Below are 21,059 nucleotides of genomic sequence, written 5' to 3' on the forward strand. Positions count from 1 at the left end.
TGGTACATGTTTTGTTCGAGGGGCTGTTTACATTTCTATCATCTTTACTCACTATTTTATCACTCATTTGAAATAATTGAAAATTGTTTTAAAAGGTTTTATCAAAACTGATCATGATTTATGAAGTAAATGATTTCTGTACTGTATTGGAAATGTCCCACATTTATTGTAGCGTTTTGACGTGGTTTACTTGTTTTCTTACTGCTCAGCTTTCATTTACTTTTATTACTTACTGAGTTCGCGTACTCACATTACTCCCTACACCGTGTATGCAGATTCAGGTATTTCTAAACCCGGTAGCGGGTGTTAGTTGCTCAGTGGCAGAGTCATTAGAGTTAGCAAGGTAGCTGCCAGACGTTCGCAGCCCTGCTCTTCTCCCTCTTGCCTTTCTTAGATTGTTTTAGTATATTTTCAGACTCTTTACTATATTTAGACCTTAGTAGATGCTCGTGACTTGTGACACCCGATGCTGGGCTTGTGTATTTATTTCGCACTATTCATTTAGACTTGAATTATGAGATATTGGATTAATTGAAGGCTTAAAATGACTTTTATTAAATAATGGTTAATTCAGGAATTGTGTTAGTTGGCCTAGTTTCACGATAGGCGCCATCACGACCGGGTCGGTTTTAGGGTTGTGACAAGTTGGTATCAAAGCCTATGTTACATAGGTCTCATGAGTCATGAACAGGTTTAGTAGAGTCTTGCGGATCGGTACGGAGACGTCTGTACTTATCCTCGGGAGGCTGCAGAACCTTTAGGAAAAAACTTCACATTCTTGAAATCTTATCGTGTGTCCTTTATTTAGCTTGAAATGTAACTCTTTGGATTCCTTCCACGCGTTTGTATGCACGCATGAGCGCTCGGTATCAGTTGTGCATCGACGGCTTGTGATTCCTTGATCGAGGAGCGAAATATGATCTTTGTATGTTGATATTGGGCCAGTCTGGAGGACTTGAGGCCGAGCCTTGCCTGTAGCTTATGCCATGAGCTATTGATTGCTTGAGCACGTGTTTCTAGATTTATATGTTCGATAGTGTCCCTATTAAGGGAAGTGATGACTAGATAGTTACGTGATGAGTGTGATGTGACTACGAGATGTGTTCATGTGAATTGAATGAGACGAGAAGGGTCTTCTTAGGGGTAGAAAGAACTATCTATTGCTTGATTTACATTGTGATGTATATCCCCGAGTTGTAGGTGTATTGAAGGACCTTTTCATGTTGCCTAGTTGGGAAGTGAAGTAGATTTCACGTTGTGATATGAGTTCAAACTCAGGAAGATTAAGTGACTGCATAATGTTTATGACGATGGAAGGGTATAAAGTGATGTTAGTTTGAGGCGGAACATGTGGGTTATCTCCTGTGGAGTGTTCTGAAGTTTGTGTGATCCTTATGTTGTTTGTTGGAATATCTCTTTTACTAGTGAAATATATGTGTTGCAATTTGAATTTGGGGCGCTTAAGAGAGTGGGCTTGACTGTTACGAGGGGGAATGTGAGATTTGTAAAAGATTTGAAGTACTAGATGGTCTGTGTTGCACGAGCTTATGAATGATTGAGTTTAATCTTAGTATAGTATTATGGTAGTAATAGAGTATATGCATTATGAGTTATTGTGTGTTTTGAACTATGGCTTTGAGCCAAGTGGGGGAGTCTGTTATTGATTAGTTGATTGCATGGTTATGTGCCATGTTGGTTCCAGTTTGAGGTGTACTTGTGAATTAGTTATGGCTTACGAAGGTTGAGACCGAGGATGGCTTGAGTAAAGGAAATTTCAATACAGGTTATGTTATGCTTTACGGTTATATGAGAATCATAGAATGACTTGAGTTGTTATTGGTAAAGGAGTTACGGTGCATAGAACAGGAAGTTGCTTGGTTGCGTTAAGGTGAGGTCACATTCTGCGGTGTCAGAGTGCTAATGGAGCACAGGTCGTCCGGTCCGTTTGATCGATCTAATTGAAGTTTGAGTAGAGTAGATGACTCTCGAGAATGGTTCTAATGGGTTCAAGATTTTACATGTAATAATTGGAGATTTTCAAGTTGTATATTTGGATAGAAACTGAGGTTTGCATTGGAGGGTGTCAAGACTCGTGGTATTTCTATATCATTATGGATTCTACATATCAGTATCATGAAGGTGAAGGTAATGGCTTTAGATTAAAGTCTCTTCAGGGTAAGTATTTTTAAAGTGGTGCTTGTGGGGATATTTGAGAGAGTATTCAGCGGCTTATGAGCTTTAGACGGTGTGGTTTTATGCTGGGGTCTCGTGTGGTGACTCTGGGTTAAAGATTGCGGTATTATGGCAAGGAGAAGTATTAATTCAAAGGTAATTCAAAAGGAACTTGGATAAATAGGACAGCTTGGTAGTAGGTTGGATCGACATGGTAGGGGATATGATTAGTTCTTTGGGTGTTTATGAGATAATGAGTTTCTACAGGTGCTTCGCGGCAATGCTCTTAGGTTGTGATGGCTTGCGTAGCTTGGTTGAGTTAGAAGGAGTCAGTTATGTTGGTTTGGTTTTGTGAAAAGGGGATTCGGAGGGTTCTTGATGATTTCTACTACGGTTGGAGATGTATATTTTCTACTAGCGTGAGGAGCATGGGATGTGTAGTGATTTTCTTCTAAATGGGATCAGTGGAAAGTTCTTGGCTAGTTGAGTACGTAGCTGCTTGTGGCTCAGAAGGGATATGAAGTTCTCATGTTTATCCCAGGATGGTATGGTATATGCGGTATGTTGTGTAGGATTGAGACTTGCATGTGTAAGGTCACGGTTCAGTTTGAAGGGAAGTTCACAAATTCTTAAGTAGCATGGTCAGTTTTAGATGACTAGGTAAATGATATCATTAATTTGTGCGGCTTGACGATGGTATACATTTTAGAAATGGCGATGTGTTTGAGTTGAGAATACTTCATTAGTATTGCGGCATGCTCTTGTTGGATCGACTGCTGATATTCGAGTTTGCTTGGTGGCGTAGAAGAATTATAGGAGTACCTCTTGTGGAATCATTCAATATTAGAGGTTTGTTATATATTTGATCGATGGAGTTGGGATTAGATATGATGATTCGTGCATTTTATGGATTTCGAGACTAGGAGTTCTCATAAACAAGTTATTTTGTGGTTGTGGACCGTGAAGATGCGAGCAAAGCTAGTCAGATGTTAGTATATGCCATGACTCAATCAATGTGAACTTTTAGAGAGTTATCTATCTGTTGCAGGTGACTAGAGTTGATTTAGGGTTCATTGGTAGGCCTAGTATGGATGCGTGTTTTGCACCGGATCGGAATTGTTGACTCCGAATTGCTATTGTTGAGGGATGTGCCATTCGATTGTCATTGAGCTTATTCGTGTTCTGGAGTGATCTATGAGTTACCCTTATGTGTTGCAAGGAGTTGTGATTGTTGGTTATATGCACATATGGTGCTTTTTCTATTTGGGTTTTATAGCGGAATTTGAGTGAGACGGGTATTTGGGTGTTGCATGATTGATTGCGCATTGGATATCTTCTTTTGGGCTGGCATGGCATTGTGTCATTTACTTCTCTGTGGTTTTGGTGATTTACTTTTGGTACTAGACATCAAATTGTGCGTGGTTGATGATTTTGAGCATGGTGACTTGAGGTGTCTCATATGAACCAGTGTTTGGATAGGGTCGCGCATTGCAGCGAAGTTATGTAGAGGTATGATCCTTTGGGTTAGATCCATGTGTTCTGGTTCTACGAAGGGTGATGGGTTCTCAGCATTATGTTGTGGTGGTACTGGTGAGCTTGCGGTACATCTCTCTCATTTGAGTCATTTTTCCATGATTTGAGTACATTTGGATCGGTTGCTTATTGGTGCATGAGTCGCACGGGTTGTGGCTTTATATTGTATCGATGTACCATGTCACTAGAGTAGTTGTGTTGGATGAGATGAGGTCATTGAGATCTAGAATGAATACTATCGAATTTGATTTCAGCATATTGGAAGGATAATATCGGGATTCAGCTATAAAATTTACTATGGTCTTTGCCGAAGGAGAGGGAGCTCCATGACTGGTTGATTTGAGGAATGGTTATGACTTTCTGCATGTTTCATTCATCATTGGCATTATACAAAAGTGTTGGAATGAGGCTTTGGTTTGATAAGAGGTTTATTACCGGAATTGGGTTGTTTGAGAAGCTGATGTGATTAGAAGTTACCGCTATGAGTGTCTGAATTGTACGGTATATCATGTGATTTTCATCTTGGATTGCGGTTATGGCTTGATACATCGTGTTCAGACTTATTCAGTTTGTAGATGTGAGATTCTGATCTTATAAACAATTTCGGAAGTGGAAAATTGGTTCTAAGGTTATGGGCTATGGTGAATTGTGAAATATTAGTTATGTTGTGCTACCGAACCTATATGGGAGAGGGTGATATGGGATCACCCCCTGGTATGTGCACGGTAAGGTTACCCAGCTATTTGATGGTTTTCAGAACAACCCTGGGCACATTCGAGGACGAACGTATGTTTAAGTGGGGGAAGATGTAACGACCTGACTGGTCGTTTTGAGCATTTGCACTTCGCTCGCTAGTTCTCGGGCATGACTAGCCCCGTATGATGTATTATGACCTATGTAAATCGTCAGTTTTGGTTTTCAGGATAATCGGAATAGATTTGGAAGAACAATTCTCAACTTGAAGCTTTAAATTTGAAAGGTTTGACCAAGTTTTGACTTTTTAGTATTGGATCTCAGATTTGGATTTCTATGATTTGGTTAGCTCCGTTAGGTGATTTTGGACTTGGGAGCGCGTCCGGAATGTATTTTGGAGGTCCGTTGTAGATTTAGGCTCGAATTGGCGAAATTGGAAATTTGGCGTTTTCCAGTCGGCAGCGGATATTTTGATATCATGGTGGCAATGGAATTCCAGAAATTGGAGTAGGTCTGTTGTGTCATTTGTGATGTGTGTGCAAAATTTCAAGTTATTCGGACGAGGTTTGATAGATTTTTTGATCGAATTCAGAATTCGAAAGTTTTGGAATTCTTAAGCTTGAATCTGAGGGTGATTCGATGTTTTGATGTTGTTTTTAGCATTCTGAAGGTTGAAACAAGTTTGAATGATTTTATAGGGTGTGTTGGTAATTGGTCAGGGTCCCATGAGGCTCGGATAAGTTTTGGAAGAGTTTTTGAAAGATTTTACCGTTTTGAGAATAAGCATGTAATGATCCAAATGTCCATTTTTAGTTCTAGAGATCGAAATTTGATTTTGAGACTTCCGAAATTTTGATAATGAATTATAGGAGTGATCTGGAAATTTTGGTCTAATTTCATCAAGTCGTGATTGGGGTTTTGACGCAAAACATGAGTTAATTGTTTAACGAGCGAAATGGGTATCGCACTGAGCAAATGAGCTCCAAATTGAGTTTCGATTGAAGGGCTATATTTGTATTATTATTTGTGACTCATAGGAATAAGAATCATCGAATTGCGAGTTCGTATGGTGGGGTTAGAGCCTTTTTAGTGAAAATAAATATTGCCGGTGCAGCAGGATTTGGTGCACACCTTTAGCGACCAGATTTGGCACTTGTAGCGACGGGAATGAAGCTTTTAGCGACCAAAATCGTGTTTTATTGAGTTGTCTTGTTTTTTTAGCTCATTCCCACATTTGTGGATGAAAAGAACGTGGATTGGGGCGATTTTTGAGCGAGAAGTCATGGGAAATCTTGAGGTAAGTCACTTGTGATCATTTCTACTCCATAATATTGAATTATCATCGAATAATCCGACTAGATTACATATTTTTGAGGTGTAAATTGGGAATTTGGACCTAGGAATTTGAAAATAAGATTTGAAGTCCAAAATTGTTATCGGAATTTAATAATTTTGGTATGGTTGGACTCGTGGTTGAATGAGTTTTCGGATTTTGTGATTTTTATCGGATTCCGAGACGTGGGCCCGGGGGTCGGGTTTGGCCAATTTCGGGATTCTTGGTGTAAATTGATTATTTTCAAGTGGGCTTTGTTCCCTTAGCATATTTTGATGGTTATATACTGATTTTGGTTAGATTTGGAGCACCCAGAGTCCGATTCGAGAGGCAAGGGCATTACGAGCTAGAGTTTGGACCGGATAGAGATAAGTAATGATTGTAAATGTTGTCTTGAGGGTATGAAACCCTAGATTTCACATCGTTGTGCTACTTTGAGGTGACGCACATGCTAGATGACGAGCGTAAGGTTGTGCACCATTGGAGATTGTGACTTAGTCCGTCCTGTATGACTGTTAAGTCGCGTATTTGACTAAAACGTGTTTGATATCATTGTGTTTTGGAAAGTATTATCATGTTTTGGGCTGAATGCCATATTTGGCCTCGTGCCAACTGCTTTGGACCCTTAGGGAATTTTTACTACTTTTCTTCACGGTTTTGACTTCATATTTGTACTCAGTCATGCTGTATTTTACTGTTTTCATAACTCAACTATATATACTCCATTTTGATATCTTAAATGATATTTTAGGCTGACCATCATGTTTTACTGTTTCTCGAGTGGCTTGAGAGATTTCTGACTGAGTGAGGCCGAGGGCCTGTGTTGTGAGGATATTACGGGATCGGGCTACGCGCTGCAGTAGTGTTGTAATGATTCATTATTATGAGGTCGAGGGCCGGATTTGTTACTCCACGAGGTGGCTTTATATGAGGCTGAGAGGACATTTGATTATTCCACGAGATAACTTGTTATTGCGCTTAGACCGTAAGGGGCCCCTCCTGAAGTTTGTACACCCCCAATGAGCGCGGGTACCTAGTGTGAGTGATATGTGTAGCCCGAGAAGTTGTTGTTGTTTCATATTGATGCCCGATGGTCTGTTCTTGATCCATGTTTGCCCGAGGGGTGGTTCTTGATTCATGTTATGCCCGAGGGGCTGATTACGAATGATTGTGAGGTAGCCCGAGGGGCTGGTTCTGTTGATATTATGCCCGAGGGGCAGTTTATGGTACATGTTTGTCTGATGGATTGTTTACGTTTCTATCATATTTTCTCACTGTTTTATCGCTTGTTTGAAATTATTGAAAATTATTTTAAAAGGTTTTATTGAAACTGAGAATGATTTACGAAGTAAATGATTTCTGTACTGTATTGGAAATGTCCTGCATTTGTTGTAGCATTTTGACATAGTTTACGTGTTTTCTTACTGCTCAGCTTTCATTTACTTTTATTACTTACTGAGTTGGCGTACTCACATTACTCCCTGCACTATGTGTGCAGATCGAAGAGTATTTCTAAACCCGGTAGCGGGTGTTAGTTGCTCAGTGGCAGAGTCATTAGAGTTAGCAAGGTAGCTGCCAGACGTTCGCAGCCCTGCTCTTCTCCCTCTTGCCTTTCTTAGATTGTTTTATTATATTTTTTGACTCTTTACTGTATTCAGACCTTAGTAGATGCTCGTGACTTGTGACACCCGATGCTGGGCTTGTGTATTTATTTCGCACTGTTCATTTAGACTTGCATTATGAGATATTTGATTAATTAAAGGCTTAAAATGACTTTTATTAAATAATGGTTAATTCGGGAATTGTATCGGCTAGCCTAGTTTCACGTTAGGTGCCATCACGATCGGGTCAGTTTTAGGGTCGTGACAGCGGTTCCTGCCATTACATCAAAAATAAAAGAAAAATTAAAACAAAAATAATAGAAAAGTACAAGATCCTATCTACTTGTTGTCTTGAATCTTCTTTGAATCTCCACTTACTCCTTCAACATGAAACTGAAAATCTACCCTATTCTTCAGGTGGGCATCCTGCTGATTTGAATTTGAAGAAAATTAGAAGTTGACCCTGTTCTTCAGCCGGGCATCCTGCTGCTTGCACTTGAAATAAACTCGAACAAGGAGTAGACTTGAGCTTGAAATCCTTGTTCTTCAGGCGACTCGTGCTACTTCTGATTTGAATTAAAAATTGCCTCTATTCTCCAGGCGGGATCATGCTATCTTTAACTTGAATCTTGAAAACTGAAAGTTGACCCTGTTCTTCTAGGGAACTCCTGCTGTCTTTGACTTGAATCTTGAAAACTGGAAGTTGACTCTGCTCTTCAGGCGGGATCCTCCTGCTTGATATTGACTTGAACTTGAAAACTGAAAGTTGACCCTATTCTTCAGGCGGGATCATGATGCCTCTCTGACTTGAAATTGTAAACTGAAAGTTGACCCTGTTCTTCAGGCGGGATTCTCTTGATTCTTCTCTAACTTGAAATTGAAAACTGAACATGTTCTTCAGGAGGGCTCCTGATGCCTCCCTGACTTGAACTTGTAAACTAAAAGTTGACCCTGTTCTTCAGGCGGGCTCCTGACGCTTCTCTATCTTGCACTTGAGACCAATTTCTGAAATATTGACACTCATTCTCCAGGTGGGATCCTCCTGGATGATCTCGAAAGAAATTGAAAGTTGACCCCGTTCTTCAGGCGGGCTCCTGATGCCTCTTCGACTTGGACCTAAAACCGATTTCTGAAATGTTTCCCCTCATTCTCCAGGTGGGTGCTTGCAATCAAAAACAACAAAACAAACAAAATTTTCTTCCCCGTTTGCACTAGGAAGATTTGTGAGTTGTTAACGAAACTGTAAATCATCTATGCTATTGATGAAGGATTCAATGATGAGGGTAAAACTGAAAACTCGATTAGGAGGTGTGTCTCCTGTGAGATCGAGCTTAACAAAAACTATAAGCTAAGCTTGACTAAACTAAAAATTGCCCTTATTCTTCAGGCAGGACCCTGAACTCAAGAAAAAATAGAGATTGAAAACTTAAGGAAGCTAACAATTGACCCTATTCTCCATGTGGGACCCTTGAACTTTAAGAGAAACGAAATATTGAAATCTTAAAGAAACTACCAACTGACCCTATTCTCCAGGCGGGACCCCTGAACTCAAGGAAAACTAAAGACTAACTACTTAAAAAAATTAAAAATGACCATATTCTCCAGGCGGAACCCCTAAACTTTAAGAGAAACTAAATATTGAAATCTTAAGGAAACTAACAACTGACCCTATCCTCCATGGGGACCCCTGAACTTAAGGAAAACTAAAGACTAACCACTTAAGAAAAATGACCTTATTCTCCAGGCAGGGCTCCTGAACTTAAGGAAAGCTAAAGATTAACAACTTAAGAAAACTAAAATTGATCCTATCCTCCAGGCGGGACCCCTAAACTTAAGGAAAACTAAGACTAACAACTTAAGGGAACTAAAAACTGACCCTATTCTCCAGGAGGGATCCCTGAACTCAAGGAAAACTAAAGACTAACCACTTAAGAAAATTAAAAATGGCCCTATTCTCCAGGAGGGGCCCCTGAACATAATGAATGCTAAAGATTAATAATTTAAGGAAACTAAAACTAACCATATTTCTGCAGGCGGGACCCCTGAACTTAAGGAAAACTAAAAACTCTTCTGACTAGGGAGAATGCCTAGGAGGTAATGGTCATCTCAACTAGAGGAATGCCTAGCAAGTAAAAACCTTCTCAAACAACCTTTGTGCTGACCAGATTTAGGCACTGCACTTGAAAAATTTAAGTTCCAAGCGTTGATATAGACATATTCTTAGTTCCTATTTCAAACAAAGAAAACTTGTGAGTTAAAACATGGTGATTGGTTTGTGGCCTTGAATTTGAGGGCGATTGCTCCTTCACTTTCCATGATAACTTTGATTTCAACTTGAAATACCTTACTTGTTCATTGACTAACCACTTTCTCTGTCAACCTTTATCAATAAAAACACCTCTGATTTGTTCAAACCCCAAATCCCTCTATTTGGTTCATTGTGTTCAAGAATTGACATATACCGCACCTTTGTATTTCACATGAATCCCAAAGCACGTCAATTGTCACCAACACAGTACGCATACTACTCTTTCTTGACTTAAGCCACTTTGATGTACTATCTAGACTCCGCTTTGTGCAATTGGAAAGTTGGTAGCAAATTTTGAAGTCATTTCTCACTTATTTTGATAAAACCGACTCAAGAAGAGGACTTAAACAAATCAAGAGGAACATAGTAAGGGGACAACGGATAGAAATGATATCTAACAGGAACATCACCAAGTAGAAACTTATCAGATATGTATACCAACTCTAATGACCATGACATGTACTTTCGGATTAAGTGGCCTAATCTGTCAAGCAATTCTTATATTCAACTCTTGTTGTACCTCTTTGCCGTGAAATTGGGTTTCAATGCTCCGATTATCCTATCTGATTCACGATCCTTATTCACCTTGTAGTGCCCGAAGGGTTTTCACCATCAATCCTCTCTCATTTTGTTTTTTCTCTCAACTCACCATCTCCTTATGGTACCTGTGAAGGTTTTCACCAATAAGACTCTCTCATTTTGTTCTTTTCTTCTTATTTCCTCTAATTCTATAGATAACAAGGCATTAACTATGGTAAAAATATCATATGATCTTGGCATGTCTAAACTCAGCACTCTCAAAGATTATCTGGGAGGTCTTTTTTGGACTATAATGTAGCTTTTGGTCAGGGTTAGAATGAAAGGATATCATAAAGACTCAAAATAACTAAGATAACAGGGTTAATTTATTGATAACTTTTGGAATCCATTTCAAAACTTTGCCCCAATTTCTAAAACAAGAGAATTTGATTCTAAGAAAACTACCCCACTCTTGATTTCGTGGGATTATGAAATATTTTCTTTGGTGCGACTGAACCTTAAGGCTGCCTACGTATCTTGTGGTGACATGAATCTGGTCGAACGTAGTTCACAACTAATTCTTGCTTTGTTCTTTTGTTGCTATATTTTTTCCTTTTTTTCCTTTTTTTCTTTTCTTCTCCTTTTTTTCTTTTTCTTTTCTTTTTCTTCTTTATATCTCTTTTTTTCTTTTTGAAATTTTCTTTTGGAATGAATTTTCTAAAACAAATATATGGGGACATGATTTTTTTTTATGACTCTAACTTGATTCCAACAGAGGGAAGGTCAAAGAAATCAGCACATGCTCAAAGGGGTACCAAAGGGTATAAAGTGTTTGGACAGCTGAAAGAGGGTCTCCCAATCTCTAAGAATACCAAGTATAATACATGCAATCTTGAAGATGAAAAATGAAGATCATGCATAGCATTTCTTTTAGAGCATCAACATAGGTATCACAGATATGCCTTCCACCTTTCTTTAGTGCCTTGTCAAGTATAAAGCTCTTCTTGGGTGATTTCTTCTTCAAAATGGATGTTCTCCGTCAGTTTGGAGAAAACTCCTTTGGCTTTATGTTGTAACTTGAGATGCACTTGAACTCAAAGTTACTTGCTTCAAATTGTCTGGGACGCACTTTCTTGTAACAAATTTTTGTCGTCCTCTTAACTTCCCCAAACCATCTGCCCCAGTTTCACACAATTCAGACTTTAAATGATCTCGAAATATCCAATTCTTTACTTATTTCCCTCAAATGTCTCTGTCATATTCAAAACTTGTTTCATTGTTTCATGATTAAACTAACTTTTAAGACCAGGGTGAGAATTCTACATGCATGTCATGCCACTAGAGTCACCGTGAAAAGAACTATAAAAGAAAAAGAGAACTAAACAAATACAGACTAGAAATAAAAAAATAGGAGATTGCATTAAACAGACGGTGAAAGGGTTCGAACAACAAAACAAGCAAACTAAACTGGGGTTACAACCTTGGAACAATCCTAGATAACACTAAATGAGTTACTACGACTAAACGAACTAGGAAAAATGAAAGGATAGACGGGTTTGAGCCACAAGACAAAATTCAGATTACAATCCTGAAATAAATCGGACAACAGAAATGGCAACAAAATAAACCACAAAGACTCCTCCCTGGCTAGCCAAGAAAGGATCATCTTTCCAATCACCAAGCTCAACATCTTATCCACTGAGTTCCGCATCAACAGTACTAGGACCTTTACAAATCTCCATCACATTGACCTTATCAAATTGCTTTTGGGTCTATTTTGCCAGCTCGTTCTTAAGATCAAATTCCGGAACCAAGAGTGATAGTGCTGAAAGTTTTGCAGCAAGTGGCCCTCCGAGGATCTCAGAAGAGTTCTCATATTCCTTTTCAACATAAATCATACCCACCATATGTGTCTCATTATGAACAAGAGATGGACTTTCGCTAGTGTCTACTGCCTCTGGATTTTGCACGACAATATCACCTGCCTCAATAAGCTTCTGAACTGCTATTTTCAGATGCCAACACTTTTTTATGATGTGACCTAAGGCATTAGAGCAATATGCGCACCTTTGAGAATAATCAAAATTCTTTGGAAAAGGGTTCGACATTTTTATCTGAATCGGCTTCAACATGTCCAATTGCCTCAACCGTTATAACAAGCTAGCATATGATTCTCCAATAGGAGTGAAAGTCTTTTCTTTTCCTGTTGCCTTTTCATTTTGTACTTTGGCCTCGATTGGAACCTTTTTCGGGTAGGTGGTTGATATGCTTGAGGAGGCGGGTAAGATATTTGCGGAAATGGTGCAGGCCATCGCGGATCCTGTGGATGTGGAGCATATGGTGGTGCATTGTGGATGGAGTACTGGAAAGGTAATGTATGACTTTGGGGATTTTGTGGAGAGAAGTAGCATTGGGGAGGATTATCTGGAGAACAGGGATATCCATGGGGTCGATATTGAGGCTGAAAGCGTTGAGCAGGAATGCCCACTAGATCCTGTCGTTGGTGGGGCTCAACAACATCTTTTCTATATCTCTTTCTTCCAACCAAACTTACTGAGATGTTCTAAATGTCTTCTCTGGTATCTTTCAATGCAGAATAACTCATGATTTTGCCTGACTTGATTCCTTCCACTACCACCTCCCCCATTTTTACCACATCATTGAAAGATTTGCCCAATACCGGGATCAAATGACTGAAGTAAGTGGGCCCATGGGCTTGTAGGAAAAGCTCAACCATTACTTCTTCACCAACCGGGGGGCTGACCCGAGCAGCTTGTTCCCTCTATCTGAGCCCAAGCTCCCTAAAACTTTCCTCAGGTTTCTTTTCCATCTTAGATAGGGAGGAGTAGTCTGGGATAATGTCTAGATTGTACTTAAAGTGTCGAACAAAATCTTGAGCCATACATGCCACTTCTTGACATCTTGACGAGTATACCATTCCAAGGCTGCCCCACTCAAACTCTCACTGAAATACGCCATCAACAAATCATTTTTCCTACCAACACTTCTCATTTCACTGCAATAACCCCTCAGATGGGCTACTGGATCTCAACGCACATCATACAAGTTAAACTTTGGCATTTTAAACCCTGCAGGCAAATGAACATGATGAAACATACACATGTCATTGTAAGACATGTTAATCTGATTTCCTATCCCTTGCATGCTCCTTAAGGACTGTTCTATACCTTTTAGCTTCATGGATATCTCATGTTGCCCTTCTTTTCCTATGAACTTTTCATTTTCAACATGAGGCTCATTCCGAGGGCTATGATTGTATGAGTCAGGGACCTTGCAGGCAGCCTCTGAGGAGTAATATTGGGCATCGTGAGTTTTGATTGGGTGTTCATTTTTGGATCTATGAAGGGAAGATTGTTGAGAAGTTGTGATCGTGGGGATAGTGGATATGACAGGAGGACAAATTTTGAGAAAAGTAGTTGAAGGACGAGTGATGGAGCTACTAGGGTGGCTGAGAAAGCTATGATGAGTGGGAGAATCTGGAGGGTGTGGTGGATCTTCTGGCACTATGACCGTAGTTTGGGTAAGGGTAACATCTAGGAAGCTAGGTGGTGGTGGGGGTGGTGACTTCCCAGTCATCCAAGCCTAATACATGTCCGTCATGTGTTGTCTTAACATACTTACCTCTTCAACCAACCCAGTGTCCTATTCAACCAATTGCTTTCGGGCACCGGTATCAACCAACTCAATTCCATTGTCATCTGCCATTGCCTTTCGACTTTATGTTGTAGAGAAGAGTTACCACTTTAAGAACCACAAACCAACCACCCTTCTGTTATAATGAAGATAACAAAGAGGAACAAAGTGAAGTCATCATGTTAGCGTTAGGGCATTTTGTCACGACCCCGGTTTGGCCTCCTTGAACCATCATGACGGCACCTAGTCTCTACGACTAGGTAAGCCTAACAATGCGGAAAATAAACCAATTTGCAGATGACATAATAAAAATGAAATGGTGAAATAAAACAGTGATTAAAAGTGCCTCTCAGCATACACAATAACAACTCTCGAAATCTGAATACATTTCCCAAAACCCGGAATCTCATGATCACAAGCCTTTGAATGTCTACAAGTATCTAACTCCAGAATATCTAACAAAGGAAGTACAAATACATAAGGTCTAATAATAAAAAGGGGGAGTAGAAAGGGACTCTATGGTCTACGGACGCGACAGATATACCTCGGAGTCTCTACAAGCGCCTCGTCTCAAACGTGATGAGTCTGAGTGGAGGTACCTGGATCTGCACATGAAAAACATGCATAGAAAGGGCATGGGCACACCACAGCAGTACTCAGTAAGTGCCAAGCCTAACCTCAGTCGGGTAGTGACGAGGAAGGTCAGGGCCCTACTGATATTAAATAAAATATAAGGTGCGACAGTATAAGATAAAGTAGTACAGTTGGAAGATAGCAATTAGAATCAATAAAGGATAATAAGGATAACTACAACTGAAAAAGAAACAGAAACAATCACTAGGAATATCACTCTTCTCAAAGATAATAACCGGGGATCTCTCAGTATCCCGAGGATCTCTTAGTACCCTTAATAGATGCTAGGGATCTCTTGGTATCCCGAGGATCTCTTGGTATCCTCAATATATACTATGGATATCTTGGTATCCCGAGGATCTCTTGGTATCCTCAATATATGTACTAGGGATCTCTCGGTATCCCGCACCTCAACTCAAATCACAAATACGCAGGGGATCTCCCGGGATGCGGTCCCGTAGTCCCAAAGTAAACCACACAGTAACAACACAAAGAATACTCAATTAAGCTAAATTTCGTACCAAGTAAAACAAGTAATTCTAACCTAACATGCTTCACATAATACAATTACGGCAGTTTAAACAATAAAGCAATTGAGTAAATTAAACATGTTTTTTTCTAAGCTAACAACAGATTTAAATTTCAAGTAGAGTAAGGAGGAAGGGAAAACACAATTAAAGATACTTAAGTGAAAATAGGATTTTCAACGATTAGCACAAGTACGCACTCGTCACCTCACGTACAAGGCATTTCAATTACTGCAATACCAAATCCTAAGGGGAATGTCCCCCACACGAGGTTAGGAAAGCCACTTACCTCGAACCGGCTCAAAAGTCAATCCGAAACCGCATTCATGCCACGAGTACTTGATTCCAAGTGGCCCAAATCTATTCAATTCAATTGCATAATGTAAATAACACTTCAAGTAACTGATTCTACAAATAAATTCTAAGCTAATACAAGAAATTAGATAAAATGACCAAAATACCCCTCGGGCCAGCGTCTTGGAATCGGGTGAAATTTACATTTTCAGAATTCTCATACTCTCACGAGTCTATACATAATAAGAACACTGAAATCAGAGTTCAATTTACCCCTCAAATACCATGTTAAGGTCTCTTAATCTCAAGCCCTAATTACCCATTTTTCCCAAATATTTCACCACTAATTAGGCCTTTGATCACATATAAACGAGTTATGAAGTAAACAATATTATCTCCAAGTGATTCCCCTTTGGTTTCCTCAAAAATTACCCTCAAAAGCTTCAATCCCGTTCAAAAATGGTGGAAAAATGAAGAAGGGTCGCGGATGGGCTATTCAAATACTGCCCCGACATCCCTTCTTCGCGAACGTGAAAGGTCCTTCGCGTTCGCGAAGCACAAATTCGCTAGGGTCCAGATTCCTTCATCATGAACGCGATACACAGGCCGCAAACACAACGCAAAGCCTCCTCCTCCTAGGAATACGCGGGAACACCATCGCGAACGCATAGGTATGAAACATCCCAGCTTCGCAAATGGGGGAGAATCTTCGTGAACGCGATGCATTAATACTCCCCAGCTCGAGCTCCTCATCGCGAATGCGAGACCCCACTCGCGAACGCGAAGAAGGAAACCAGAACTGGGCTGCTACAATTTTTTTACAATTTGAACAAGTTCCAAAATGCCCCGTTAAGCATCCGAAACACAGCCGAGGCCCTTGAGACCTCAACCAAACATGCCAACAAATCCTAAAACATCATTCAAACTTGTTCCAATCTTTGGAACACTCAAAACAATATCAAAATACCAATTTAGCATCGGATTCAAGCCTAAGATTTTCAAAACTCTCAAAATACACTTTTGATCTTAAAATTTTGCACACACGTCACATTCAACACTGCGGAGCTACTCCAACTTCCGGAATTCCATTCCGACCATCAGATCAAAATCTCACTATCTAACCGGAAACTTCAAAAATTCAACTTTCGGCATTTCAAGCTTAAATTAGCTACGGACCTCCAAAACACCATCCGAACACGCTCCTAAACCCGAAATTACCCTAGGAGCTAACGAAACCATCAGAATTCAATTCCGAGGCTGTCTTCACACTATTCCGACTACGGTTAAATTTCCAAAACTTAAGCTCTCATTTAGGGACTAAGTGTCCCAAAACTCTCCGAAACTCCCAATAATTCCCCCGGCAACTCACAATAACAGAAACAAACAGGGGGAAAGCAGTTAATAGGGGATCGGGGCATAAATTCTTAAAATGACCGGCTGGGTCATTACATCCTCCCACATTTAAACATTCGTTCGTCTTCGAACGAGCATAAAGACATATCTGGAGTAGTGAAAAGATACGGGTAACTGTTGTGCATATCCTGCTCGGTCTCCCAGGTCGCCTCCTTGACCGGCTGACCCCGCCACTGAACCTTCACTGATGCAATGTTCTTTGACCTCAGCTTTCTAACCTGCCTGTCAAATATTGTCACTGGCTCCTCAACATAAGATAGATCCTTGTCCAACTGGACTGAACTGAAATCCAACACATGCGACGGATCACCGTGATACCTCCGGAGCATAGAAACATGAAATACCGGATGAACTCCTGCCAAGCTGGGAGGTAAGGCAAGCTCATAAGCAACCTCCCCAATACGTCTCAATATCACAAAAGGGCCAATAAACCTTGGACTCAACTTTCCCTTCTTCCCAAATCTCATTACGCCCTTCATAGGCGAAACCCAAAGCAGAACCCGCACTCCAACCATATAGGAAACATCACGAACCTTCCGATCCACATAGTTCTTCTATCTAGACTAGGTTGTACGAAGTCTATCCTAAATCACCTTAACCTTCTCCAAAGCATCCTAAACCAAGTATGTGTCCAATAATCTGGCCTCACCCAGCTCAAACCAACCCACCGAGGATCTACACTGCCTACCATATAAAGCCCCGTACAGTGCCATATGAATGCTGGATTGATAGTTGTTGTTGTAGGCAAACTCCGCCAATGGAAAAAACTGATCCCAAGACCCTTCAAACTTAATCACACACGCACGGAATATATCCTTAAGAATCTGAATAGTGCGCTTGGACTGTCCGCCCGTCTGAGGGTGAAATGTTGTACTCAACTCCACTCGAGTACCCAACTCATGCTAAACGGCCCTCCAGAATCGTGATGTGAACTGAGTACCCCTATCAGAAATAATGGAAACAGGAATACCATGCAGATGAACAATCTCCCGGATATAAATCTCTGCCAAACGCTCCGAAAAATAAGTAGTACACACAGGAATGAAGTGCACGGACTTGGTCAGCCGATCCACAATCACCCAAATAGCATCGAACTTTCTCAAACTCCGTGGGAGCCCAACTATAAAGTCCATGGTGATCCGCTCCCACTTCCACTCCGGGATCTCTATCTGCTGAAGAATCCCACCCGGTCTCTGGTGCTTATACTTCACCTGCTGAGAGTTGAGGCACCGAGCCAGTAGTGCTGTCTCAAATCTTGATACATCTTCGCGGCACCCGGATGAATGGAATACCGCAAACTATGGGCCACCTCTAGAATCAACCCCCGAAGCCCATCAACATTAGGTACACAAATCTGACCCTGCATCCTCAATACCTCGTCATCACCAATGGTTAGATCTCTGGCATCACCATGCTAAACCTTGTCCTTGAGGACAAGCAAATGAGGATCATCATACTGACGCTCCCTTATACGATCAAATAAGGAAGATCGAGAAACCCCGCAAGCTAGAACCCGACTTGGCTCCGAAAGATCCAATCTAACAAACTGGCTGGCTAAGGCCTGAACATCCCTCGCCATTGGCCTCTCTGATGCTGGTAACTAAGCCAATCTCCAAACTCTCTGCCCAGCGACTCAAGGCATCGGCCACCACATTGGCTTTGCCCGGGTGATACAAAATAGTGATATTATAGTCCTTCAGCTACTCTAACCATCTCCTCTGGTGTAAATTTAGATCCTTTTGCTTGAACAGGTGCTGCAAGCTCCAATAATCAGTATAAATCTCACAAGGAACCCCATACAAATAATGATGCCAGATCTTCAGGGCGTGAACAATGGCAGCTAAATCAAGGTCGTGGACAGGATAATTCTTCTCGTGAACCTTCAATTGTCTGGACGCGTAGGCAATCACCCTACCATCCTACATCAAAATTGCTCCAAGGCCAATCCTCGAGGCATCACAATAGACAGTGTAAGACCCCGAACCCGTAGGCAATATCAAAATTGGGGCTATAGTCAAAACTGTCTTAAGCTTCTGAAAGCTCACCTTACACTTTTCTGTCCACTGGAACGGAGCATCCTTCTGGGTCGGTCTGGTCATAGGGGCTGCAATCAATGAAAACTCCTCCACAAAACGACAGTAATAACCCGCCAAGCCAAGAAAACTGTGGATCTCTATAGTTGAGGATGGTCTGGGCCAAATCTGTACTGCCTCTACTTTCTTCGAATCCACCTGAATACCCTCACTCGACACCACGTGGCCTAAGAATGCCATGGAATCCAACCAAAACTCACATTTCGAGAACTTAGCATATAACTTCTTTTCTCTCAAGGTCTGAAGCACTGTCCTCAGGTGCTGCTCATAATCTTCCTGACTCCAGGAATACACCAGAATATTATTAATAAAGACAATGACGAATAAGTCAATATATGGCCGGAACACACTATGCATCAAATGCATAAAGTCTGCTGGGGAATTGGCCAACACAAATGACATAACAAGGAACTCGTAATGACCATATCGAGTCCTGAAAGCAGTCTTCAGGATATCTGGCTCTCGAATGTTCAACTGATGGTAACCTAAGCACAAGTCAATCTTAGAAAACACTCGTACGCCTTGAAGCTAGTCAAACAGATCATCAATACGAGGCAAAGAATAACGGTTCTTCACTGTAACTTTGTTCAACTGGCGATAATCAATATACATACGCATCGAACCATACTTTTTCTTCAAAAACAAGATAGGAGCACCCCAAGGTGATACACTAGGACTAATAAAACCCTTATCAAGCAATTCCTGTAACTGATCCTTCAACTCTTTCAACATAGGAAGAGCCATATGAAACGGGGGAATAGAAATGGGCTGATTGCCCAGCAACAAATCAATGCCAAAATCAATATCTCTATCAAGCGGCATGCCCAGAGGATCAGCTGGAAACACATCGGAAAAATCACGTACTACTGGGACTGAATCAATTGAAGGGGTATCAATACTGACATCTCTCACATAAGCTAAATACGCATCGCACCCCTTCTCAACCATTCGCTGAGCCTTAAGGAAAGAAATAACTCTATTGGGAGTGTGATCTAAAGTAAGCCTCCACTCAACACGTGGTACACCTGGCATAGCCAGCGTCACGGTTTTGACGTGACAATCAAGAATAGCATAATGTGGTGACAACCAGTCCATGCCCAAGATAATATCAATATCTACTATGCTGAGTAACAATAAATTGTCTATGGTCTTAAAACCACTAAAAGCAACCAAACACGACCGATAAATGTGGTCCACAACAAGAGAATCTCCTACAGGAGTAGAAACATAAACAGGGGAACTCAAGGAATCCCGAGATACACCCAAAGGCGGAGCAAAATAAGAAGACACATAAGAGTAAGTGGAGCCTAGATCGAATAGAACCGATGCATCATTGTGACAAACTAGTATAATACCTGTGATGACAGAATCAGAGGCAACAACCTCGGTACGGGCAGGAAGGGCATAGTATCTGGCCTGGCCTCCCCGTTTAGAGTGACCTCTACCTACCCGACCTCCACCTCTAGCTGGCTGAGCAGGTGGGGTAGCAACTGGAGCTGTAACCATAGCCTGAGAACTCTGCAGGGCATACTGTAGCTGAGAAGTCTGTGGAGGTGCACCCCTCCCAAGTCTGGCTCGGGCCAGGTCTGCTAGACTGACCACTGAAAGCACCCTGCGGAGGAGGTGAACTAGATACTGGAGGTGCATAATAAGGCTCCCGAGGCCTAGGAGGAGCTGGAATACCACTGGTTGTTGGAAGAGCTTAATGAACAGGGCGACTCATATAACCCCTACCATGACGACCTACAGTTGGGGCACGGGGACCGGAATAATGACCCGACTCTCGAGACCTCTTGGCCTCCCTCTCCTCTCTCTCTAGCATGCATACCCTCAATCCTCCTAGCAATGCTCACCACCTGCTGATAAGAAATATCCATCTCCAACTCACGAGTCATGCTAGACCTGATGCTGGGAATAAGCCCCTCAATAAATTGGTGAAACCTCTCGCAAATAGTAGAAACCAAGGTTGGGGCATGTCTAGCCAAACTGGTGTAACAAAGAGCATAATCCGAGATAGTCATAGCACCCTAGCGCAAATGCTCAAACTCTACGCACCATGCGTCCCTGAGGCTCTGAGGAACAAACTCCCTCAGGAACATATCTAAAAACCGAGTCCAAGTTAGTGAAGCTGCCTCATTCGGACTGTCTAACTCATAGGTGCGCCACCACTCATAGTCGGCTCCTCGAAGCTGGAAGGCAGTGAAAGACACCCCACTCGATCCTGATATACCCATAGTGTAGAGGATACGGTGACACTCCTCCAGAAATCTTAGGGCATCATCTGAG

Source organism: Nicotiana tabacum, chromosome 18 (assembly GCF_000715075.1).
Source record: "Nicotiana tabacum cultivar K326 chromosome 18, ASM71507v2, whole genome shotgun sequence".
Lineage (NCBI taxonomy): Eukaryota > Viridiplantae > Streptophyta > Magnoliopsida > Solanales > Solanaceae > Nicotiana > Nicotiana tabacum.